The sequence below is a fragment of the Scyliorhinus torazame genome, chromosome 14 (assembly GCF_047496885.1).
Source record: "Scyliorhinus torazame isolate Kashiwa2021f chromosome 14, sScyTor2.1, whole genome shotgun sequence".
Taxonomy (NCBI): domain Eukaryota; kingdom Metazoa; phylum Chordata; class Chondrichthyes; order Carcharhiniformes; family Scyliorhinidae; genus Scyliorhinus; species Scyliorhinus torazame.
The window spans coordinates 74820299-74846260 of NC_092720.1; the positions used below are offsets into that span (position 1 = coordinate 74820299).

The 25962-nt window shown below is 46.8% G+C and overlaps 1 protein-coding gene across 4 annotated transcripts in view; it reads left to right on the plus strand.

Annotated features, from left to right (window-relative positions):
* Nucleotides 1–25962, plus strand: part of tbl1xr1a (TBL1X/Y related 1a) — a 304123-nt gene that overhangs the window by 124569 nt on the left and 153592 nt on the right. The window contains exon 2 of one of the 4 annotated variants that reach the window (XM_072474366.1): nucleotides 2160–2237. The exons of the other annotated variants lie outside the window; for them this stretch is intronic. The gene's annotated coding sequence lies outside the window, so the exon portion shown is untranslated. The remainder of the gene's footprint in view (nucleotides 1–2159; nucleotides 2238–25962) is intronic. 4 annotated transcript variants of the gene reach the window in all.

A 25962-nucleotide genomic window follows, 5' to 3' on the forward strand; every position in this document is an offset into this window, starting at 1 on the left:
ACCAACCTCCATTGTCACAAAAGTAAAAGTGATTTGGCCACATCAAATTCAGCACAAGTAGACAATAGTTGCTCCATCATGTTTACTTCAAAACTAGTTTTATTTTCGCATTCTACTTTCTATTTCTTCCACTCGACTATCCTTAAAGGCTTTATTGGAACTGACATTGTTGTAACTTTAGCTACATCACCCAATGTGTCCCCCTTTTGGCTTGTTCTGGCTGCCCGGCTGTAAATAAAGGAACCAAAAAGCCGGTGTCGCCCCTGTGAGCAGTTATTTCTTGTTTGTGTTTGCTGCTTTCCTCTTGCTTCCATCATTCTGTTGGTGCTCAGTTGACATTAAAACTTTTGATGAGGTGTACAGCTGTGGGGCAACGCAACAGTGATAAAAGCCTCGTTGCACCTTGGTGTGGTGCGAGCAGAAACCCAATGACATGCTGCAAACGGGGGACAGCTACTGGGTTTCTGTGCTGACCTGGTGAGCAGTGATAGAGCAGCTGCTCTCTTTAACCTCAGCCTCTGACTAAACATCAGCTCAGCACCATACCTTCGCTGAGAGTGAAAGGGTGCTGGTCCACAATAACACTCTCTAAGTTACTAGCCCTTCGAGACTTTACCGCAGTTCACATTTACTGCAATGACAGAGGCCTTGGAAGTGGCGTGAAGTCACGTTGGGCGCTTTCCCCGAGATCAGGACCACCAGGGGAATGGCCCCCCAACACCCGCCCACGACCCACCCGTGGGTCGCAACCTGCACTTTGAAAAACCCTAACCAGGGCTTTGTATATCCATTGTTTTGGTCTTTTAATTCTTTGCTTGTGATAGAGTTCACCCGACAACCTACTTAAATTAAAAAATATATATATACCTTCGTTAAAAGTGAGCAAAATATTTTGACAAAATGTAAAGCAGTAATTGAAATTGCCTACTCCTGTTTTTTTCTTTTAGATCAAACTTCAATTTTTCTGAATGCCTGGGGATTGTCATGAGATTGGAGTTTTTGTCCATAGCCAATATTGCGCTTACTAAAACAACTATTTTTATATTTCACCATGAAAAAACATGCTCTTTGTTGTGTTCCTTGTAGGATTTTCAACATTTTATCCGTCCTTATGTTAATGACTGCAGTTGACTATTTCATATTTTTAGGTTGTGCTGTCAACTATAAAATTATTTGATTCATATTACTTGTTAATTTAAATTGCGTAAGAACAATCTGTGTTTGAATTAAAATTATTTAACTCCAATTGCTGGATAATTAAAACAATAATTATTACACAGATTTTTTTTGAAAACAAATAATTTTTTTGAGGAATTTTTTGGCATTGTAAACAGTTACAGATATCAAAAATAGGCAAACATCAACGGAAAACCAACACTTCAACCAAACCATAATGTACATACGTGCTCCTCTCCCAAAGACACTACCCGCCTATTTATCCCTCCTCCTCTACTCTAATCTCTCCCCCCCCCCCCCCCCCACATCCCCATTCCTGCTGACGTTCACTCGCCCGCGAAGAAGTCGATGAATGGTTGCCACCTTCGGGTGAACCCCAATACAGATCCCCTCAAGGCGAACTTGATTTTTTTCCATACCCAGAAAACTTGACATGTCCGAAAACCATAGCTCAGTCTTCGGGGGTTTTGAGTCCATCCATGCCAGCAGTATTCACCGCCTGGCTATCAGGAAAGCAAAGGCCAGAACATCGGTCTCTTTCTCCCTCTGGACTCCCGGGTCTTCCGAAACCCCAAAAATTGCCACCTCTAGACTCCTCACCACTCTTGTTTTCAGCACCCGGGACATGACCCCCGCAAATCCCTCCCAGTACCCCCTAAGCTTAGGGCATGCCCAAAACACGGGAACGTGGTTCGCTGGTCCTCCCGCGCATCTAGCGCACTTGTCCTCTACCTGAAAGAATTTGCTCATCCGAGCCACCGTCATGTGGGCCCAGTGAACGACCTTAAACTGAATCAGGCTGAGCCTGGCACATGTTGCGGTTGAGTTTACCCTACTCAGGGCTTCCGCCCATACCCCATCCTCCATCTCCCCGCCGAGCTCCTCCTCACAATTGAGTTTCACTTCCTCCGTCTGGGACTCTTCCCCCTTCATGAGCACCTTGTAAATATCCAAGACTTTACCCTCTCCTCCTTCTCCTCTAGAGACTATTCTGTCCTGGATCCCTATTGGCGGGAGGCGTGGGAAGGATGGGACCTGTCTGCGTACAAAGTCCTGCACCTGTAAGTACCTAAAGTCATTTCCCCTTTTCAGCCCAGCTTTCTCCACCAACTCCCTCAAACTCGCAAAGTTCCCCTCCAGGAACATATCGCCCACCCTCCTCACCCCCGCCCGCCGCCATGTTCAAAACCCTCCATCCATGTTCCCGGGGGCGAATCGATGGTTATCACAAATTGGAGCCCAGACCGATGCACCCACCTCCCCTGCATGCTTTCTCCACTGGCCCCAAATCCGCAGGGCCGCCCCCAATACCGGGCTGGTGGAGTACCTGGCCGGCGCAAGCGGTAGGGGAGCCGTGACCAGGGCTGCCAAACTGGTGCCCCTGCACGAAGCCGCCTCCACTCGCTCCCGGATAGGCCCCGAACCCACCATCCACTTCCTTATCATGGCTATGTTAGCTGCCCAGTAGTAGTTGATCAGATTCGGCAATGCCAGTCCCCCCTCGCTGCGGCTCCTTTCAAGCATCACCTTCTTCACCCACGGGGATTTTCCCCGCCCAGACAAAGCTCATGATGATTTTGCCGGTCCTTATGAAGAAGGACTGTGGGATAAAGATCGGGAGGCATTGGAAGATGAACAGAACTCTAGGGAGGATTGTCATCTTTACCATCTGCACCCTCCCTGCAAGTGACAGCGGGAGTGCATCCCATCTCCGAAACTCTCTCTTCATTTGTTCCACCACTCTAGCCAGATTTAATTTATGTAACCTGCCCCAGTCTTGTGCCACCGGTATCCCCAAGTACCGGAAACTTTCCCCAACCAGCCTAAATGGCAGCGCCTTCAGCCTATTCTCCTGACCCCTTGCCTGCACCACAAACATCTCACTCTTGGCCATATTTAATTTGTACCCTGAGAACCGGCCAAACTTCCTCAATGTTTCCAGTTTTTTTCCATCCCGGCCAGTGGGTCTGACACACACAGGAGCAGGTCATCCGCATAGAGGGAGACCCTGTGCTCCATCCACCCCCCCCCCCCCCCCCCCCCCCCCCCAATGTCATTCACTACCACCCCTATGCAGCTCTCAGCGTAATCGCCAACGGTTCTATGGCCAGCGCGAACAGCAACTGGGAGAGTGGGCATCTCTGTCTGGTCCCACAATGTAGTCTGAAGTAATCTGACATTATCCTGTTCGTCCTAACGCTAGCTTTTGGGGCCTGGTACAATAGTCTGACCCAATTAACCAGTCCCTCCCTGAACCCAAACCGTCCGAGTACCTCCCACAAATAGTCCCACTCCACCCGGTCGAAGGCCTTCTCAGTGTCCATTGCCACCACTACCCCCACCTCCTTGCCCGTCAGGGGCATCATAATCACATTAAGCAATCTTCTCAAGTTGGCTGTCAGCTGCCTGCCTTTCACAAACCCTGTTTGGTCGTCCCCAATCACCTCCGAATGCGGTCCTCAATTCTAATCGCCAGGAGCGTGGCGTCCACATTGATCAGGGAGATTGGCCTGTATGACCCGCAGGATTCCGGGTCCTTGTCCCGCTTTAATATCAGCGAGATGGTGGCTTGCGACATCGTCGGAGGCAGGGTCCCTCTGTCCCTCGCCTCATTAAAAACCCTAGTCAGGATCGGTCCCACTATCTCCGCAAACTTTTTGTAAAACTCTATTGGGTATCCATCTGGTCCCGGGGCTTTCCCTGACTGCATGGTCTTTAGGCCCCCCAGTACCCCCTCTGCTCTAATCGGGGCCCCCAGCCCATCCACTAGTCCCTCGTCTACTTTTGGGAAGGTTAGTCCGTCCAGGAACCGTTTCATCTCCTCCGGGGGTTCTGAAGTGTAAAGCTTACTATAAAACTTCCGAAATACCTTATTCAGTCCTGACGGGTCCTCCACTCTGCTCCCCTTCCCGTCCACCACTCTCCTTATTTCCCTGGCCGCCTCCCTCTTCCTGAGTTGCTGCGCTAGCAATCCGCCCCAACGCCGGTCAGCCATAACCTCTCTTGGGTCGCCACATGCGCCGCGCCGCTCTTGGCTTGCCTCTTGGCTGCCTCCACCCCCGACCTCCTCTCCATTACCTACTTCAGGCCCCTCCCACATCAGAATAATCCCCCCCCCCCCCCCCCCCCCCCCCCAGCAACATCTCCCGATAGCCCCACCCCTGCCATCTACTGGCTGTATTTATTACACAGATTTTTAAGCAGTCCATCTCTGTTAATACAATTATTTGGAAATTGGTATAAATATATTATCAACTGTTGGGGAAATACCAGAATTGATTCCATAATTGTCCTGTTGCTGGTATGATCACCGCCAGGCAATGAAATGCTGAGTGGAGGTGATGGTTCTCCCTGTACTGAGGAAGGAGGGTTGCTCTTGCACACTTCTCGGCAGCGAGCAGTGGAAGGGTAAAACCAAGTTCTACCTGTTTCTTGGAAGAAACGCTAGATCTATAACTTAAAGAAATTTAAGGCGGCTTATTCTTTGGAGCTACAAAAAAATAGAAAATGCTGTGTCCACAGTTTGTGTTGGGGAGAAAAAAAACACATTCTGAAGTTGTGTTCGCTTGCAACTCATATCCATGCTGAGCTAATAGTTTCACCAAAACTGACAAATGTCTTTCCTGATCGATATACTTTAAGATTGCAACAATCTGAACAGAAACTGCTTTTATTTTTATATCATCATGTGAGTGCAATTGCCTCCTGACAACATTTCAAGCAGATGCAAACAACATTAAAGCAAACTTGATAGGCTTGCTTAAGGATAATGGCTGAGAAAACCTGTTCTTGTTATTGGCAAATCTGTCTGCGTAAGACCTGCATGTTTTGTGAACTGATGGTACAACATTATGGTGCAATTATACTTTTTTTTTGATTGTTGCAATACTAATCATTTACCTAGTTGAATCAATGTAGTGTTACTCTCGTATCCAATGTTAATCCATTGAATTTTATTTGATGTCTGCTAGGCAAATTGCCTAATTCTTATTGAATCTGGTTGCAATTTTGCTACTATTTACCCAAGTTTTGTTCTCTGCAAACATAATGTTCCAAGATTTGCCCTTGGAGATCTTGATCAGAAAGGCACAAATCATTGTCTCACAAGATGGAAGTTTGCCAGGGACCTTCATAACTCTTTCTGGTTGTCACAAAACCGTTGGGACTTATTCTTAATAATCACATTGTACTGTACCCACATGTAACAAGACCTGGACAACATTCAGGCTTGAGCTGATAAGTGGCAAGTAACAGTTTTGCATACAGGTGCCAGGCCATGACCCCCTTGAACAAGAGCGAATCTAACCATCACCCATGACATTCAATGGTATTTCACCATCAGCATCTTGCTGGGTTATCAACCAGAAACTGAACTGGACTTGCCATACGAGTACTGTGGCTACAAGGAGTGGTTCAGTGGTTGGGAATTTTGCAGCAAGTCAGGAGTATGATGGAACACTGTCCACATGCCTGGATGAGTGCAGCTCCAACAACTCAAGAAGCTCAACACCATCCAGTACAAAGCAGCCCACTTGATTGGCATCACCGTTAACATTCCCTTCCTGTGCCACTGGTGCACCATGACAGCAGTGTATATCGTTTATAAGATGCTCTGCAGCAATTTCCCCAGCCTCCCTCGACTGCACCTTACAAACCCACGAGCTGTACCACCGAGACAGAAAAAGACAGAAGATACATGGGAACACCACCTGCAAGTTCCTGTACAAGCCACACTCCATCCGAACTTGGAACTATATCGTTGTTCCTTCACACCCAATCCCCTTGTCATCACACTCCGGCACCTGTTCTGGTATACTGGGGGAGAATTCAGAATGTCCAATTCACCTAACAGCACGTCTTTCGGGACGTGTGGGAGGAAACCCTCGCAGACATGGGGAGAATATGCAGGCAGTGACCCAAGCCGGGAATCGAACCTGGGACCCTGGTGTTGTGAAGCAACAGTGCTAACCACTGTGCTACCGTGCTGCCCCTGTGGATGATCACTGGGTGGTGTTTAATAAACAATTTAACAATTTAGAACCAGTTAAACACCCAGGGGCAAGAGCTTCACATGCCAAAAAACAAAAGCCAGTAAGGTAAAAAGCAACATAAAACTAAAAGAAAAAACAGATATACAAAAAGATCCTGGAAGTTGGGAGAGATATAAAGAACAGCAAAAGCTGACAAAATAGATGGTAAGAGCTACAAAGAGGGTATCCAAGAAGAAATTTGGTAGGGATATCAAAATTAACAGCTAGGAAAAAGGAACTGGTTCGGTGCAATGTGATTCTATTTCTATCTCAGTTGATGTTATAAATGAATGGGAGGATCCCAGAATTGAACCCCGTAACTTAATTTTTGTTATAATGCTAATTAGTTTTAAGAACATGAAAAGAACATTTATTAAACATGAAAAAGTTGGATGATGATACAATACACCTCCCTTCCCCATAACCATTACACACATGATTTAGAATTAACAAGGATTACAAAGTACATCTTAATCTACAATAATCTTATTAACACACATTGCTTTTAAGCATACAAGGCGACTGTGGGCAAATACACTCTCCACTCTGAACCTCAAATGAACGTGGATGTCTCCTCGGGATACCCCCAGATGATTATCACATGAAGGTTTCCAAACGCCACTCCCAAAAACACACGTTAAAATCTTCTCTCATAATTATACTTTCCTTTAGTGGTTCGCATTCCGAAACCCTGACCAGGTTTAAAAAAAAATCAAGCTTCCACTTTACTTTTAACAGTGATTCCAGTCTAGGATTTTGCACGAGCCCCTAAAGGATTCCTTTGTCTTTACTGCTGTGCAAACTGTTCACAATTGCTTTAATTCTCAATTCCCAGACTGTGTTAAAATGGCACCAAATGTTTCATTTACCTAGAAGATAAAAGCAAATTACTGTGGATACTGGGATCTGAAGCAAAAACAGAAAATACTGGACAATCTCAGCAGGTCTGACAGCATCTGTGGAGGGAGAAGGGAGCTTTGACAGTTATCCAGATTTGAAACTTTGTTCACTTCTCCCTCAACATATGTTGTCAGACCTGCAGAAATTGTCCAGCATTTTCTGTTTTTGTTCCATTCATCTCGCTGCTTTCCCACTTTGAATCTGGTTACAGCAATTGTCTCTTTAACTCAGAATCCTTTGTTTACATTTCCTCGATTTCTACTGAACAATATGTTGGTCTCTGTTTTCTTAACGCCAGTCATCTTAAACATCCTCGCGAGCCCAATTCCCGTGTTATCTGGACTGCAGCATGATGCTTAGGAAGCTTGCATCTTTGCAATTCCCTTGTCCTGTCCAGTTTCTCCTGCCAGAGTTGAGCTAATCCTCCTCAGTGCCCTGTCTCCAACTGCTCTGGCTTTCAGTAAAAATTAAGGATAAAGGAAAGCCCTTCCCTCGGAAAAGTGGCCTCCTGCTGCTAAGCAATGACTTGCATCTATTTACTCTTCGCGGTCGTAACCCTCTCGAAGAACAATAGAAGAAAAGTAATTTAAACCAATCCGCACTCATACGAACCCTGTTGTCCATCATGAATCTAATCATAGGTTTTATTCTTCCAGTCACAGAAACATTAAATTAAGTCCACTTAAAACAACTACCGTATTTCTAATGTTTAGCAATACAAATATAAATCCCTTAAATTTTTCTAACAGTTCCCATGAAAACTGAGCATAGTGATATCAATAAAAATGAGGAAATGGCAGGCATATTAAAATAATTACATTGTACCAGTATTTACAGGAGAAAAAAATATCAGCATTTAAGTTTCATAGGATTCAGGCATTCATGGCTAGGTCAGCATTTATTTCCCATTCCTAATCTCCCTTGAGAAGGTGATGGTGAGCAGCCTTCTTGAACAGCTGCTGTCCATGTGGTGATACCCAGTGCTGTTAGGAAAGGAGTTTGGGATTTTGACCCGGTGACAATGAAGGAACAGTGTTAAAGTTCCAAGTCAGAATGGTGTGTGGCTCACAGGAGAGGAGAACTTGCCAGTTATCACCTCAAGCCTGAATGTTGTCCAGAACTTGCTGTACATGGGCAGGGATTGCTTCAATATCTATGGAGTTACAGGTGGTGCTGAATATCGTGCAATGATCAACAAATATCCCCACTTTTGACCTTTCCTCCATTATCAGGCCAGTTCTGAAGCAGCTGAAGGTGGTTGGGCTAAAACACTCCCCTGAGGAAAACCTGCAGCAATGTCCTAGGACATGAGATGATTGCCCACCAACAGCCACAATTATCTTATTTTGCATTAGGTGTGGCTCCAACCAGTGGAGAATTTTCTCCCTGTTTTTTATTGACTTCAGTTTTGCTAGTACTCATTGATTCCACACTTGGTCAAATGTTGCCTTAATGCCAAGGGCAGTTACCCCATCTCCACTGTTGTTTTCAGCTCTTTTGTCCATGTTTGGACTAAGGTTGTAATGATGTCAGGAGTTGAGTGTCCTGACGGAACCGAAGTGAGCAGGTTATTTCTGAGTAATTGCCACTTGATAGCAATTTTTACAACTTTTTTCCATCACTTTACTTATGATTGAGAATAAACTGATGGGATAGCAATTGGTTGGGTTGGTTTTGTGGACATCCCAAGAAACTAATGTTAAATTAAGGTCGTCTGTTCAATAAAACGGTGGAAGTAAAATAGCAATAGTGAAGAAAATAATGGCACTAATAAGAGTACTTCCTGTTCCATCGTTTTAAATGTTACAGGTGCCAGACCAGATCCCAACAGTGGCTAAGATACTGGATCAGAATCACAACTTTTTTTATTTTTAAGACTGTGCGGAAAGATCGATTCACGCCAGGAGTGATTGCATAAGAAATAGGGCTTGGTTTACAAACAAAACTTTATTACAACAAATAGAATAAGAATATTTAAACTTTTAAACTTTGAACCTAACAAGAACAGCTTACATGTATCTCTTAACCGTAACACACGGTTTCCCATCAAACAGCACGTAAAATGAACATACAGCTCTAAATCCCACTTAGGCAGGTAAAAATTATACTTGCATTTACAGAATGTATTCAAGCTGTTAGGGAGACTTTCCGAAAGCCTGTCCCTGTGGCAATTTCTTCATGGCCTCTCCACATCTTTCTGCCACCACCTGTTTGAACAGGATTAAAAAAAAAATCTCTTTAAGCTCCACCCAGCCTCTCAAAGATGGTTCTGTCCAGACTTGAAATCATCGATATCTGGACTTTTGATAATCCATTCCCTTTTACACAATAGAACGGGGCCATGCTATGAATATGCAACTAACCTCCAATTTGTGGGCAAAAGAGGCCATCAGATTAATGTGTGAATCACCCTGGCGGAATCAGGGTATACTGTTTATTCCCATTAATGAGTTTAAGTCTGAATGGGACAGTGTAACTCAGGCAAGGTGTGGGCATATACCTCTAACTCAGTGCTAGTAGTTTTACCCTCAGACAGTTAACCCCTATATTGTCCACTATATCTTTGATCCAATTTCTTAACATCTCCCCGCATCACATAAAAGGAAATAATTGAGCAAATTGCTAACATCCGCACTCTTAATTTTCCAAAACCGTCCCAATTCAGGAACATTCCTTAAGATTGGAAAATTTAAAATGTTGCTTGCTATTTAAGGAGGTTGAGAGCAATTGGGGAATTATAGACCAGTTTTCCATTGATTTCTGTGGCTATGATTCATCTTTCATTCCCTCACCCTACAGTATGGTATGGGGCAGCATGGTAGCATAGTGGTCAGCACTATGGCTTCACAGCTCCAGGGCCCCAGGTTCGATTCCCGGCTGGGTCACTGTCTGTGCGGAATCTGCATGTTCTCCCCGTGTCTGTGGGTTTCCTCCGGGTGCTCCGGTTTCCTCCTACAAGTCCCGAAAGATGCACTGTTAAGTAATTTGAACATTCTGAATTCTCCCTCTGTGTACCGAACAGGCACCGGAATGTGGTGACTAGGGGCTTTTCACAGTAACTTCATTGCAATGTAAGCCTACTTGTGACAATAAAGATTATTATTATTGAATATCTCCCACTTTCTATGCCTTTTAGTTTTGACAAAGGGTCATCTGGTCTTGAAACGTTAGCTCTTTTCTCTCCTTACAGATGCTGCCGGACCTGCTAAGATTTTCCAGCATTTTCTCTTTTAGTCTGACATATAGGCTGTTAGGAAATTGCTAGAGTTGATAATTAAGGACAAAGTCAATGAACACCGTTAAAATTTTCAGCTGATCAGACAGCGTCAGAATGGGTTTGTTGGGGCCGCACGGTGTGGTTAGCACTACTGCCTCACAAATCCAGAGACCCGGGTTCAATTTCAGCCTTGGGTGACTGTCGGTGTGGAGTTTGCACTTTCCCTGTTTGCGTGTGTTCCCTCCCACAGTCCAAAGATGTGCAGGTTAGTTGGATTGGCCATTAAGTTGCCCAGGTGTCCAAAAGGCTAGACGGGGTTATGGGGATAGGGTGGAGACTTGGGCTCAAGTAGGGTACTCTTTCCAACGGCCGGTGCAGACTCAATGGGCTGAATGGCCTCCTTCTGTACTGCTGGGATTCTATTCTATTCTCTGATTAAGGGTAGGTTTTGCCATCTGATCTGATTTGAATTTTTGGATGTTCTGACTGAAGTAGTGATGGACAGAGGAATGTCTATGAGTGCTATTTATATGGACTACCAGAAGGCATTTGATAAAGTTCGTGATAAGAAACTGTTAACTAATTTAGGTAAATTATTGACCTGGTTTGTAACCTGAATGAATGGCCATCGACTGAGGGCAATAGGGGTGAACAATAAATGCTAATGTTGTTACCCACATTGATGTGGCATTGTTTTTTAAAATAAATTTAGAATACCCAATTTTTAATTTTTTTTTCTAATTAAGGGGCAATTTAGCGTGGCCAATCCACCTATCCTGCACATCTTTGGGTTGTGGGGGTGAAACCCACGCAAACACTGGGAGAATGTGCAAACTCCACACAAATCGTGACCCAGAGCCGGGATTGAACTTGGGACCTCGGCGCCGTGAGACAGCAGTGCTAAGCACTGCGCCACCATGCTGCCCATTGATGTGGTATTGTACTACTGAACTCATCCATCTCTGGATCTACAAAGGGATATTGCTTGGTGGAATTCTCAAATGTTGTACAACACATTTAGAGGTTTGTTATGGTAAGACTGTTCAGATCCATATCACTATTTCATATTAAGAAAGATAATTAAGAAAGTATGACTCCAAATACAGTAGTAATGTTAGATGCAGTTGTAACACTATATGCACCCAGATTCAACCAGGTATTCGAGCTTTTGTGCCTAGATTTGGTTTTTAAAAGCTAGCTTGGAAAGTGCTCCTTTGAGTGTTTCCAGGGGAGTATGGCATGCTCTGTCTCCCATTGTATTAAAAGTACAGCAGGGACTGAAGCATTTAGCCTCATCTACATATTTGACCATTAAAAAAAACCATAGAAACAAAATGTCATAAATATCAGCGACTAAAAGAGAAAAGACAAATGTAAGTTTTGAGTGAGCTAAGTTAGCCTCAACATAGAGAGCAGAGTCACAGCTACTGAAATTAGAGAGGGTGTTCATGGGTTAATTGACCTGCAACCTGCCTGCTAGAGAAGCAAAAAACTGTTAGGTTATGTAAAAGGTCATTTTCGTGACATAAGTACGTTAGGATAATAGCTAAGGTAGTTAAATCTAATGTTCTCACAAAGAAAAAATACAGGAAATTGTAAAGAATAGGGGGGAGTAAGTCAGCAGTTTTCAGAAATCTGTAGTTAAAACTGAAATGTTAGAAGAACATTGTCTTCCAGCCCTGCAAAAGGAAAAAAGAACGATGAGAGGAGGGCTGCATGCTAGATCTGAGTGGCAACTGTTTGACTCCTGTTTCTCCTTAATCCAACAGAGAACAAATATGACCCCTTGTGCCTAAATTCTGTACACAACAGTGGAGTTTACATGGATTCAATTTACCTAAAACTTTCAGAATTTTATCATGACTGTCTTCCTCTCGAGCTTCGAATTTCAAGAGAGAAAAGATGCAACATATTTTGCCATTCCTCAAATATCACTTCCTTATGTTCTGGAATCAACTTTGTAACCCCCCTTCCCTGCCTCTGATGTCTAAATATCCTGTTTGAAATAAGAACATCAAAACTGCGTGCAATACTCCAGATGTGGTTCCACCAGGGCCACAAATAGTTTAAACATGACCTCTGTTGATTTAGATAATATGCCCCTTGTTATGCACATTCTGTTTTATTGCTTATTAGCCTAATGACATTGTGCTGATGGTTTAGTGGCCTGTCCACTCAAACATCTTGATTTCTTTCCTCCAGTAAGTTCCCATTTAGCACACATTCCACATTACCCTTCCACCTGCCCAATGACTAATATTTTCTGTATTAAATTGTAAATGCCACTTCTTCCACTTCATGCTTGTTGAGACAATTTGTGGATGTTCCGTTAATTATTTGCCATTGCTCCCAATTTGGTGTTACTTGAAAATGTGGGCATTTTGGACACTACTTTTGTCAAAATTAAACCCAAAAGTGGCCCAACTTTACATCTTGTGGAACTTCACGTAGTTGTCTGTTACATAGCATATTTGGCACCGTTCCAAGCCATTAGGCCAAACAAGTCCATGCCTGTGTTTATGTTCTGCTCGAGCCTCGCTCCTGTTTTTCTTCATTTAAATCAACCATTGTAACCATCTATTCCCTTCACCCTTGTATGCTTGTCTAGCTTCCCCTTAAATGCATCATTGTTCACCTACTAAACGACTATTAGCTAAACCACAGCACAGTGAGTCAGACTTCCCTTTTTCTGGACTTTTAAGTCACATTATATTAGATTGGAATTTGGATCTGGTCTATTTTTGGCCCTCTGATGCAACTGGATTAACAGATATGTTTTTGCTTATCAACAAATGCCTACTCTGTTATTTTATTAAAAAGATTTATAATTAAGGGGCAATTTCAGTGTGGCTAATCCATCTGCCCTGCACATCTTTGTGTCATGGGGGTGAGACCCATGCAGACATGGAGAGAATGTGCAAACTCCACACGCACGGTGACCCGGGCCCGGGATCGAACCCGGGTCCTTGGCGCCATGAAGCAGCAGTGCTAACCGCTGCACTGCCGTGTCGTCCAGTCTCCTCTGTTATGATGAATAATTTAAAAATTTGCTTTGAGACTTGATATACTGTGTGTCCTGCATTTAATGTAGTATCGAACTCGCTCCTCGGGATTTCTTTTTGCAAATGTCTTAAACAGTCTGTTAATTTTGTTCTCTGTGGTAACTGAGCAAAGTAGGGGGTTGCAAGATGTTTATGCACTTGTAGAAATCAAAGTTTTTAATGTATTTGGTTGTGCTTCATACTATACTGTGGTCATGCCACTGTAATACTAACATTAAACTTCTATGGTGTTGATATTCAATATCCTTTCCATAGGTTATTATTCATGTTACTCCAGCCCCCCCCCCCTCCGGATGAATCAGTACTCCTTCATGTTGAACGCCACTTTGAGGAAGCTGGCAAGAGTGCAGAATGTACTCTAGTGGTGGACTGCAATGCCCATCACAGACCGTGGCTTTGTAGCACCACTACTGACCGACCTGGTCAAGACCCTCAAGGAGATTGCTGCTAGAATGGGTCTGTAGTAGTTGGTGAAGGAACCAACTAGGAGGGAAAACCTGACCCCGTCCTTACCAATCTGCTTGCTGCAGATGGATCTGTCCATGACAGTATTTATATGAGTGACCACCAAACACTGAGACAAAGTCCCACCTTCACATTGAAGATACCTTCCATCATACTGAACTGCACTACCATGGTGCTAAATGGGATAGTTTTGAACAGATATGGGCACCCATGAGGCGCTGTGGGCCATCACCAGCAGCACAATTGTACTCTACCACAATCAGTAACCTAATGGCCTGGCATATCCCCCACTGTACCATTACAATTAAGCCAGGGGATCAATTATGGCTCAATGAAGAGTGCAGGGGAGCATGCCAGCTGCAGTATCAGAAATTACAAAAAATTAGGTATCAAACCTGGTGAAGCTACAACTCAGAACTACTTGTATGTCAGACAGCTTAAGCAGCATGTGATAGATAGCCAAGTGATCCCAAAACCAATGCATCAGATTTAAGCTCTGCAGTCCTGCCACATCCAGTCATAAATGGTGGTGGACAATCAAACAACTCACCGGAGGAGGGGGCTCCACAAATTAACCCCATCTTCAATGATGGGGGTGCCCGGCACATCAGTGCAAAAGGTGAGGCTTGAGTATTTGCAACAATCTTCAGCCATTAAGTGCTGAGTGGATGATCCACCTCGGCCTCCTCTGGAGGTCCCCAGTATTATAGATGTCAGTCTTCAACCAATTCGAATCACTCCATGTGATATCAAGAAACAGTTGAAGGCACTGGAAACTGCAAAGGTTATGGGCCCCGACAATATTTCAGCAATAGTACTAAAGATTTGTGTTCCAGAACTTGCCGCTCCCCTAGCAAAGCTGTTCAGTGCAAGTACAACACTGGCATCTACCCAAAAAATGTGCCCAGATACATCCTGTACACAAGACACAGGAAAAATCCAATCTGGACAATTACTGCCCACTCAGTCCACCCTTGATCTTCAGTAAAATGATGGAAGGGGTCACCAACAGTGCTATCAAGCGGTACTTGCTTAACAACCTGCTCACTAACACTCAGTTTGGATGCCACCAGGGACACTTGGCTCCTGACCTCATGACAGCCTTGGTCCAAACATGGACAAAAGAACGGAACAGAGGTGAAGTGAGAGTGACTGCCTTGACATCATGACATTATTTGACCGGGTATGGCTTCAAGAAGCGCTAGCAAAACTGCATCATGAGAATCATGGGGGGTGGAAAACTGTCTGCTTGTTGGAGTCATAACTGGCACAAAGGATGATGGCTGTGGTCATAGGCGATCAGTCATCTCAGCTCCAGGACATCACTGCAGGAGTTCCTCAGGGTAGTGTCCTAGGCTGAAACATCTTCAGCTGCATTATCTTTCCATTATGAAGTCAGAAGTGGGGATGTTTGCTGATGATCATCAAACATGTTCAGCAACATTGCAACTCCTCAGATACTGAAGCAGTTGATGTCCAAATGCAGCAAGACCTGGACAATATCCAGGTTTGGACTGACCAAGCAATGACCATCTCCAACAAAAGCAAATCTAACCATCACTTCTTGACATTCAATGGGCTTACCATTGCTGAATCCCCCATTAACAACATCTTAGGGGTTATCATTGACCAGAAACAGAACTGGTCATGTAAATACTGTGGCAACAAGAACAATTCAGAGGCAAGTAACTGATCTGAATCCCCAAAGCCTGTCCACCATCAGGATTTGATGGCATGCTCTCCACGTGCCCGTATTAGTGCAACTCCCAACAACACAACTCCAACAACACTCGAGAAGCTCAATGCCATCCAGGGCAAAACAGCAGGCTTGATTGGCACCTCATCCACAAACATTCACTCTCTCCACCATCAACACATGGCAGCAGTTTGTATCACCTATAAGATGCACTGCAGGAGCTCATCAAGGCTTCTTGGGCAGCACCTTCTAAACACACGAATGCTAACACCTAGAAGGACGAGGGCAGTAGATGCATGGGAACACTACCATCTGGCGGTTACCCTCCAAGCCACATACCAGCCTGACATGAACTACATTGCCCTTCCTCCACTGTTGCTGGGTCAATTTCCGGGAACTCCCTCCCTAACAGCACTGTGGGTGTATCTACACCAGATGAACTGCAGAGGTTCAATAAGGCAGCTGACCCCCACCACCTTGAGGGCAATAAGGAATGGGTAATAGATGCTGGCCTGGCCAGCGACATCCACATTCAATGAATGAATTTTTAAAAAAACCTTTAACTGGCTAGTATGCGATAAATAAGGGAAATCATGTTAACTTTGCTTATTTCTGGAAAAACACGCTGGGGGAGAGTGTCTAAAATGGAGAGTAAGTGTTCGCGGCGTCGTGCACACGACGGCGCGAAACGGACACTGGGACGACTGATTCTGTCCCCCACAGGGGGCCAGCATGGCGCTTGAGCGGTTCACGCCGCTCCAGCCTCCCCGCCGCCAAATGGACGCCACGCCAACCCGCGCATGCGCAGTTGGGCTGCGCCAACCTGCGCATGCGCGAGGGACTTCTTCAGCGCGCCGGCCCCTAAGCAGCATGGCATAGGGGTTCAGGGTCCGGCCAAGCAATAAAGTAGGCCTGGGGAAGGGGGGGTGGGGGGGGCGGAGAGGCCGGCCCGCCGATCGGTGGGCCCCGAACGCGGGCCAGACCCCATCGGAGGCCCCCCCCGGGTGAAGGAGCGCTTTTCCCCGCCCCACAGGCCGCCCCCTGACCCTTCGCGCAGAGTTCCCGCTGGCAGCGACCAGGGGTGAACGGTGCCGGCGAGACTCTGCTTTTTCCGCTCGGCCCATCCGGGCCGGGGAATCGGGGGCCAGCGCCACGTCAAACGAGTCAGCGCAAGTGACGCCGATTCTCCACACCTCTGAGAATCGCCTGCCGGCGTCGGGGCGCGGTTGCGGCGATTCTCCGGCCCGACGCGGGGCTCGGAGAATCGCGCCCCTGGTCTGCACCCAAGATTTGGGATGGTTTTACCATGAAGTGATGGTTTACCCTTGAAGTGAGGAAAGGGATTAGTTTTGTGAATTCAGGGGGGGAAATAAGGTAGGAAAAACTGTGCCGTTGCCTAGTGACAGTAGTCTAGGTACATGCACACATGTACAAGCGCACACAGGTCTAACCTCTTCTAATATGACGTCCTGCAAGATTGCTGGCGAACTGAGTTTAGAGAAAATGTGTTTTCTCTGAAGTATCAGTGACTTTAGATGAAGGTCTTTGGGTGTTACCAGCTGAGAAGAACACATCTAGTGAATGCTCAGAAATCCACCAAAAGAAAAATCGTTTGCAACTGAGGCAACCCAAGGAAGAAGCCCTGCTGTTGACATAGTGCTAAATCTTCGGTTGCTGTTTCTGGAAGGCTATTGCTAGGATAAAAGGAACAGTGAGTTTCAATCATTTTCTGGTGTGTTTTTGTATTGTAATCTTTCCAACCATTTTGTCTTGTGCAATCGCATTTGGATTTGGATTTGTTTATTGTCATGTGTACCGAGGTACAGTGAAAAGCATTTTTCTGCGAGCAGCTCAACAGATCATTAAGTACATGGGGAAAAAAAGGGAATAAAAGAAAATACATAATAGGGCAACACAAGGTATACAATGTAACTACATAAGGACCGGCATCGGATGAAGCATACAGGGTGTAGTGTTAATGAGGTCAGTCCATAGGAGGGTCATTTAGGAGTCTAGTAACAGCGGGGAAGAAGCTGTTTTTGAGTCTGTTCGTGCGTGTTCTCAGACTTCTGTATCTCCTGCCCGATGGAAGAAGTTGGAAGAGTGGGTAAGCCGGGTGGGAGGGGTCTTTGATTATGCTGCCTGTTTTCCCCAGGCAGCGGGGGGTGTAGATGGAGTCAATGGATGGGTGGCAGGTTCATGTGATGGACTGGGCGGTGTTCACGACTCTCTGAAGTTTCTTGCGGTCCTGGGCCGAGCAGTTGCCATACCAGGCTGCGATGCAGCCAGATAGGATGCTTTCTATGGTGCATCTGTAAAGGTTGGTAAGGGTTAATGTGGACATGCCGAATTTCCTTAGTTTCCTGAGGAAGTATAGGCGCTGTTGTGCTTTCTTGGTGGTAGCGTCGACGTGGGTGGACCAAGACAGATTTTTGGTGATGTGCACCCCTAGGAATTTGAAACTGCTAACCATCTCCACCTCGGCCCCATTGATGCTGACAGGGGTGTGTACAGTACTTTGCTTCCTGAGGTCTATGACCAGCTCTTTAGTTTTGCTGGCACTGAGGGAGAGATTGTTGTCGCTGCACCACTCCACTAGGTTCTCTATCTCCCTCCTGTATTCTGACTCGTCGTTATTCGAGATCTGGCCCACTATGGTCATATTGTCAGCAAACTTGTAGATGGAGTTGGAACCAAATTTTGCCACGCAGTCGTGTGTGTACAGGGAGTAGAGTAGGGGGCTAAGTACGCAGCCTTGCAGGGCTCTGGTATTGAGGACTATTGTGGAGGAGGTGTCGTTGTTCATTCTTACTGATTGTGGTCTGTTGGTCAGAAAATCGAGGATCCAGTTGCAGAGTGGGGAGCCAAGTCCTAGGTTATGAGCATGGCTGGGATTATGGTGTTGAAGGCGGAGCTGTAGTCAATAAATAGGAGTCTGATGTAGGAATCCTTGTTGTCGAGATACTCTAGGGATGAGTGTAGGGTCAGGGAAATGGCGTCTGCTGTGGACCGGTTGCGACGGTATGCGAATTGCAGTTGATCAAGGTGCTCTGGGAGTATGGAGGTGATGCGCTTCATGATCAATCCCTCGAAGCACTTCATTACGACTGAAGTCAGGGCCACCGAACGGTAATCATTGAGGCATGTTGCCTGGTTCTTCTTTGGCACCAGTATAATGGTGGTCTTCTTGAAGCAGGTGGGGACCTCGGAGTGGAGGAGGGACAGATTAAAGATGTCTGCGAATACCTCTGCCAGCTGGTCCGTGCAGGCTCTTGAGTGCACGACCAGGGATCTCGCCCGAGCCCGTCTCCTTCCGAGGGTTCATTTTCAGGAAGGCCGAACTGACTTCGGAAGCTGTGATGGTGGGTATGGGTGAGTTACGGGCTGCTGGGGCACTCGCCAGCGGATTGTTGGTTACCTGCTCGAACCGAGCATAGAATGCATTGAGTTCATCAGGGAGTGGTGCGCTGTTGCTCTGCTTCGCTTTGTAGCCCGTTATGTTGTTTAGTCCTTGCCACAATTGCCGAGAGTCTGTCTGTGACTCTAGCTTGGTTTGATATTCTCTCTTGGCATCTCGGATGGCTTTGCGGAGTTCGTACCTGGATTTCTTGTATAGGTCAGGGTCATCTGACTTGAACGCCTCAGATCTGTCCTTCAGTAGGGAGTCAGTCTCGTGACTGAGCCATGGTTTCTGGTTGGGGAACGTACGTACTGCTTTTTTTTGCACGCAGTCGTCCACACATTTGCTGATGAAGTCTGTGACGGTGGTGGCATACTCATTTAAGTTGGTTGCTGAGTTCTTAAATATGGACCAGTCCACTGTCTCCAAGCAGTCACTGCACGACCTTCTTAGCTGGATTCTCCTGCTTGGGGTTCTGCTTGTATGCCGGGAGAAGGAGCACCGTCTTATGGTCTCATTTCCCAAAGTGCAGTCGGGGGATGGAACGGTAGGCGCCCTTGATTTTTGAGAAGTAGTGGCCAAGAATGTTGTCGCCCCTGGTGGGACAGGAGATGTGCTGGTGGAATTTTGGCAGTACACTCTTGAGGTTGGCCTTGTTGAAGTCTCTGGCCACGATGAACAAGGCCTCCGGATGCTCTGTTTCGTAGTTGTTTATAACGGTGTACAGTTCGTCCAGCGCCTTCCTCACTTCTGCCTGGGGTGGGATGTAGACCGCTGTGATAATGGCTGAAGTGAACTCACGTGGAAGATAGTATGGATGGCACTCCATGGTCAGGTATTCCAGGGTGCAGTGGGTCGCCACATCCAAGGAGGAATTGATGACTGAACTTAAATGAGTCATTGGTAAAAATCCCAACTTCATGTACTGACAGGTATAGACATTTGCACACAGTGGGGAAACCCTATGTGAGTTAACTTATGTGTATGATGAGTTGGCTATTTTTGAACACACCTGCTGCTTCTGAGTATGAATGTATAAAAATAATGTAGATGATTGGTCAGGAATCTGTTACAATGTTGTATTTTTCAGTTGATATTTATTCCCATTTAAGCTTTACTGGATAGTTGTTCCATACTAGATTCTTGTTCGAAATGTGCTTAAGAAAGGTGGGGTAGGCGGTTAGAACTATTTTCTTAAATCTTTTCTATTCATAGCTGCTGAATTTACATTTGAGGGCTCAACATGAAGCACCTTTCCGGCCAATTCATCTTTGAATGTAAGCCAAAGTAGTCTTTGGTTGAATCCTCCAAATATATCAATTAAGCTACTTCTGTGTTTTTTTTCAGTTAAACTTGTATGACACTGTCACCCACTTAATGTGGTTATTATACCATAGTGGAATGTAAATGCACAACATGCATGTGTCTTTTCCACAGGTCTGTAGGATAGTAGGTATTTTACAGTCTATCATTCGAGTGCTTCAGTTGAATTTTGATGTGAGTTAATAATAAACAAACATTTTTCTAATAAATATATCATCAATCATTATTTCCTGATGTAATTGGCGCTTACAGTAGCTGGACAGTTGCACATGCATATTTTTGGAAGCTGAACCTTTTTGTGAGAATAGAAAATATTTTTAGTGCAAAAGTATAGTAATAAAACTTTGATCCTGCCACGAACTGATGTAACACCGGCTGTGTGTATGTGCTGTATGTTGCTCTTGATGAAAGGTACTGGCTTTAGTTGTAAAACAACTGATTAACTGATCTAACTATCACCATTTTGGATTTGACACACAACGTTGGAAGACATCAGTGGCATACCAGACTTCAAGAGAGTCAGGGGGCAGAGGTGGGTGTAGTGGCCATCACGTAAGGAGAAGGCGCTGGAGAAGCTGAAAGGTCTGAAGGTGGATAAATCACCCGGACTGGATGGGCTAAACCCCAGAGATAGCTGAGGAGATTGTGAAAGCATTGGTGGTCACAGAGGGCCCCAAAAGACTGGAAATGGCTAATTTAACACCCTGTTTAAGAAGGGAGGGAGGTAGAAGATGGAAGCTGGTTAACCTGGCTTCGGCTGTTGGTAAGATCCATTATTAAGGATGAGATTGCGGAGTACTTGGAAATGCATGGTGTGACTTCCGGGTGCGACGATGACCAGCTGAGTCGCACGTTTCGGCAGCTCCCGGTGAAACGGACTTTTGGGCTCTTGATAGGAGCCCCAACGGCAATTTTGACGGCTAAAAACACTGTGCGGTAAACCAGAAGGGAATCCCCCCTGGATACGGATGGAAAAAGGAGGAGAAAGTGGCCGGATTGCAGTGGATCCTTTAGAACAGCGGCAAGGAAGGCAAGCAAAAACCAAGATGGCGTCGGAAGGTGGCAGTTTAATATGGGGCCCTGAACAACAAGAGTTCTTGAAATGCTGTGTGGAAGAGCTCAAAAAGGAAATGAAGAAAGAGCTGTTGGCCCCGATACTACAGGCGATCGAAGGGCTAAAGGAGGAACAAAAGACCCAGGAGCGGGAGCTTCGGGTCGTGAAGGCAAAGGCAGCCGAGAATGAGGACGACATACAGGGCCTGGTGGTGAAGACGGAGACGCATGAGGCACATCAGAAACGATGTGTGGAAAGGTTGGAGGCACTGGAGAACAACGCAAGGAGGAACAACCTGAGGATTCTTGGTCTTCCTGAAGGTGTGGAGGGAGCGGACGTCGGGGCATATGTGAGCACGATGCTGTACTCGTTAATGGGAGCGGAGGCCCCGGCGGGTCCGTTGGAGGTGGAGGGAGCATACCGAGTGATGGCGCGAGGGCCGAGAGCAGGAGAAATTCCCAGAGCCATAGTGGTGAGATTCCTCCGTTTTAAGGATAGAGAAATGGTCCTTAGATGGGCGAAGAAAACTCGGAGCAGTAAATGGGAGAACGCGGTGATCCGCGTTTATCAAGACTGGAGTGCGGAGGTGGCGAGAAGGAGGGCGAGCTTTAATCGGGCCAAGGCGGTGCTTCATAAAAAGAAGATAAAATTTGGAATGCTGCAACCGGCAAGACTGTGGGTCACATATCGAGGGAGGCACCACTACTTTGAGACGGCGGATGAAGCGTGGACTTTTATTGTGGAAGAAAAACTGGAATGAGCGGGTTATTAAAAAGAACGTTTGAACAGAGTGGTGGGGCGAATGTGGGGGGCAAAGAGGGGGGTTAAAAAGGGGGGAAAGAGGAGTTTTATGTACTAATCCTGCGATGTGGTAACTTTTCTCTCTCCCACAGGTGGTGATGGGGGGAGGAGGGGAGGTGGAGGAGCTGGGGCGTTGGCCATTGGGGGCGGGGCCAAGGGAGAAGCGCGGGCTTGGTTCCCGCGCTATGATAATCATGGCGGGAATAGAGAAGCAGGAAGGAGGGGGCGTCGCACGGTGCGAGCCGAGGTCGGCCAGAGTTTGCTGACTTCTGGGAGCAACATGGGGGGAGTAATTACGCTAGCGGGGGATCTAGCGGGGGGGGGGGAATTACTGGGTTGCTGCTGCTGGGGAGAGGGGGGAGCTGGTATGGGAGGTGATGGGCGGGGGGGCACCGCCTGGGGGAGATACAGCTGCGTGGGAACCGGGTGAAGAGCTGGAAAAAGGTGATGGCTAATCGACAAGGGGGGGGGGGGGGATAGGAAGCCCCCCAACCCGGCTGATCACGTGGAACGTGAGAGGGCTGAACGGGCCGATAAAGAGGGCACGGGTACTCGCACATCTTAAGAAACTTAAGGCAGATGTGGTTATGTTACAGGAAACGCACATGAAACTGATAGACCAGGTTAGGCTACGCAAAGGATGGGTGGGGCAGGTGTTCCATTCGGGGCTAGATGCGAAAAACAGGGGGGTGGCTATATTAGTGGGGAAGCGGGTAATGTTCGAGGCAAAGACTATAGTGGCGGATAACGGAGGCAGATACGTGATGGTGAGTGGCAAACTACAGGGGGAGACGGTGGTTTTGGTAAACGTATATGCCCCGAACTGGGATGATGCCAATTTTATGAGGCGGATGCTAGGACGCATTCCGGACCTAGAGATGGGAAAGCTGATAATGGGGGGAGATTTTAATACGGTGTTGGAACCAGGGCTGGATAGGTCGAAGTCCAGGACTGGAAGGAGGCCGGCAGCAGCAAAGGTACTTAAAGATTTTATGGAGCAGATGGGAGGTGTAGACCCGTGGAGATTTAGCAGACCTAGGAGTAAGGAATTCTCGTTTTTCTCCTATGTCCATAAAGTCTACTCGCGAATAGACTTTTTTTGTGCTGGGAAGGGCGTTGATCCCGAAGGTGAGGGGAACGGAGTATACGGCTATAGCCATTTCGGATCACGCTCCACACTGGGTAGACTTGGAGATAGGGGAGAAAACAGGAGGGCGCCCACCCTGGAGAATGGACATGGGACTAATGGCAGATGAGGGTGTGTGTCTAAGGGTGAGGGGGTGCATTGAAAAGTACTTGGAACTCAATGATAATGGGGAGGTCCAGGTGGGAGTGGTCTGGGAGGCGTTGAAGGCGGTGGTTAGAGGGGAGCTGATATCAATAAGGGCACATAAAGGGAAGCAGGAGAGTAAGGAACTGGAGCGGTTGCTGCAAGAACTTTTGAGGGTGGACAGACAATATGCGGAAGCACCGGAGGAGGGACTGTACAGGGAAAGGCAAAGGCTACATGTAGAATTTGACTTGCTGACTACGGGCACTGCAGAGGCACAATGGAGGAAGGCACAGGGTGTACAGTACGAATATGGGGAGAAGGCGAGCAGGTTGCTGGCACACCAATTGAGGAAAAGGGGAGCAGCGAGGGAAATAGGGGGAGTGAGGGATGAGGAAGGAGAGATGGAGCGGGTAGCGGAGAGAGTGAATGGAGTGTTCAAGACATTTTATAAAAAATTATATGAAGCTCAACCCCCCGGATGGGAGGGAGAGAATGATGGGCTTCTTGGATCGGCTGGAATTTCCCAAGGTGGAAGAGCAGGAAAGGGTGGGACTGGGAGCACAGATCGAGGTAGAAGAAGTGGTGAAAGGAATTAGGAGCATGCAGGCGGGAAAGGCCCCGGGACCGGATGGATTCCCAGTCGAATTCTATAGAAAATATGTGGACTTGCTTGCTCCGGTATTGACGAGGACCTTTAATGAGGCAAAGGAAAGGGGACAACTGCCCCCGACTATGTCTGAAGCAACGATATCGCTTCTCTTAAAGAAGGAAAAGGACCCGCTACAATGCGGGTCCTATAGACCTATTCCCCTCCTAAATGTAGATGCCAAAATCCTGGCCAAGAGGCAATGAGAATAGAGGAATGTGTCCCGGGGGTGGTCCACGAGGACCAAACTGGGTTTGTAAAGGGGAGACAGCTGAACACGAATATACGGAGGCTGTTAGGGGTAATGATGATGGCCCCACCAGAGGGGGAAACGGAGATAGTAGTGGCGATGGATGCCGAGAAAGCATTTGATAGAGTGGAGTGGGATTATTTGTGGGAGGTGTTGAGGAGATTTGGTTTTAGAGAGGGGTATGTTAGATGGGTGCAGCTGTTGTATAGGGCCCCAATGGCGAGCGTGGTCACGAATGGACGGGGATCTGCATATTTTCGGCTCCATAGAGGGACAAGGCAGGGATGCCCTCTGTCCCCATTATTGTTTGCACTGGCGATTGAGCCCCTGGGGATAGCGTTGAGGGGTTCCAAGAAGTGGAGGGGAGTACTTAGAGGAGGAGAAGAACACCGGGTATCTTTGTATGCGGACGATTTGCTACTATACGTGGCAGACCCGGCGGAGGGGATGCCAGAAATAATGCGGATACTTGGGGAATTTGGGGATTTTTCAGGGTATAAATTGAACATGGGGAAAAGTGAGTTGTTTGTGGTGCATCCAGGGGAGCAGAGTAGAGAAATAGAGGACCTACCGTTGAGGAAGGTAACAAGGGACTTTTGTTACCTGGGGATCCAGATAGCCAAGAATTGGGGCACATTGCATAGATTAAATTTAACGCGGTTGGTGGAACAAATGGAGGAGGATTTCAAGAGATGGGATATGGTATCCCTGTCACTGGCAGGGAGGGTGCAGGCGGTTAAGATGGTGGTCCTCCCGAGATTCCTCTTTGTGTTTCAGTGCCTCCCGGTGGTGATCACGAAGGCTTTTTTTAAAAGGATTGAAAAGAGCATCATGGGTTTTGTGTGGGCCGGGAAGACCCCGAGAGTGAGGAAGGGATTCTTACAGCGTAGCAGGGATAGGGGGGGCTGGCACTACCGAGCCTAAGTGAGTATTATTGGGCCGCTAATATTTCAGTGGTGAGTAAGTGGATGGGAGAGGAGGAGGGAGCGGCGTGGAAGAGATTAGAGAGGGCGTCCTGTAGGGGGACTAGCCTACAGGCTATGGTGACAGCCTCATTGCCGTTCTCACCGAGGAACTACACCACAAGCCCGGTGGTGGTGGCTACACTGAAGATTTGGGGACAGTGGAGGCGGCATAGGGGAAAGACTGGAGCCTTGGGGGGGTCCCCGATAAGAAACAACCATAGGTTTGCCCCGGGGGGAATGGATGGGGGATATGGAATGTGGCAAAGAGCAGGAATAACGCAACTGAAAGATCTGTTTGTGGATGGGAAGTTTGCGAGTCTGGGAGCGCTGACCGAGAAATATGGGTTGCCCCAAGGGAATGCATTTAGGTATATGCAACTGAGGGCTTTTGCGAGGCAACAGGTGAGGGAATTCCCGCAGCTCCCGACACAAGAGGTGCAGGACAGAGTGATCTCAAAGACATGGGTGGGGGATGGTAAGGTGTCAGATATATATAGGGAAATGAGGGACGAAGGGGAGACTATGGTAGATGAACTAAAAGGGAAATGGGAAGAAGAGCTGGGGGAGGAGATCGAGGAGGGGCTGTGGGCAGATGCCCTGAGCAGGGTAAACTCGTCGTCCTCGTGTGCCAGGCTAAGCCTGATTCAGTTTAAGGTATTACACAGGGCGCATATGACTGGAGCACGGCTCAGTAAATTTTTTGA